This window comes from Aedes aegypti, chromosome 3 (assembly GCF_002204515.2).
Source record: "Aedes aegypti strain LVP_AGWG chromosome 3, AaegL5.0 Primary Assembly, whole genome shotgun sequence".
NCBI classification, from domain to species: domain Eukaryota; kingdom Metazoa; phylum Arthropoda; class Insecta; order Diptera; family Culicidae; genus Aedes; species Aedes aegypti.
In genome coordinates, this window is record NC_035109.1 from 326,678,402 (window position 1) to 326,679,225 (window position 824).

The window sequence follows — 824 nt, forward strand, 5'->3', positions numbered from 1 at the left end:
ACACCTAAACGGCGCTAAAGTCCTTGAGTAAATCTTGTGAAATTTTTCATACAATCTTATGAAGCTCGAGACAATCTTCAATGAACTCCTGTGATTATAACATTACTTATTCCTGGCGTTTAGGATTTATTTTGGCAGGAGATATTTGGGGTTTTCTTGAAGGCCACAGGGCTTATATTTTGCAACGAGTCATAATTTTGATTCCTTGAATGCGCCCGCATTCACACAACACGCGTTAACGTTCATGGAAGGTAATAAGACACGATAAAGAAATAGAACACACAATATCCTCTGTTTGGTGCCGATCACAGTGTGTCACCACGTGTAACATTCGCTGACACTCGCTCATTCTTGTTGTTACCCATTTTTACAAAACATAAATCTCTCGAATAGCTCGATAACGTTGTCGTCTTGAATGCTCTCTCGTCACATACCATGAGAGAGAATGAATACCAACATTCATAGAGTTCTCCGAATGCGAACTGTTATGATTCATGAACTGTTACACTCTCTGAATTGTAACCGGCTAGCTCAGTCGGTAGAGCATGAGACTCTTAATCTCAGGGTCGTGGGTTCGGGCCCCACGTTGGGCGCCAATGTAACCGTTCGTAAAACTTTACTAGAGATTATTAGCAAACTCGGTGGCTTAAGCGCCACTCTCAATGAGAGACCACCAGTCGTGTTCAGATTTGCCCGACGTTTAGAGACTTTTTCTCTCTGGGAGAGTTTTTAACGGTTCTTGGTAAACAACACTAGAAAATCCAACGCAAGAATGACTTTTACTCCTCCACAGCCTTAAAGTTTTAGGGAATTCAGAAGAGGAT

General features: G+C 41.7%; 1 non-coding gene across 1 annotated transcript; it reads left to right on the forward strand.

Annotated features, from left to right (window-relative positions):
- Window positions 1-520: 520 nt before the first annotated feature.
- Trnak-cuu lies at window positions 521-593 on the forward strand. The gene has a single exon. It is a non-coding gene; the product is annotated as a tRNA-Lys (tRNA).
- Window positions 594-824: the final 231 nt, after the last annotated feature.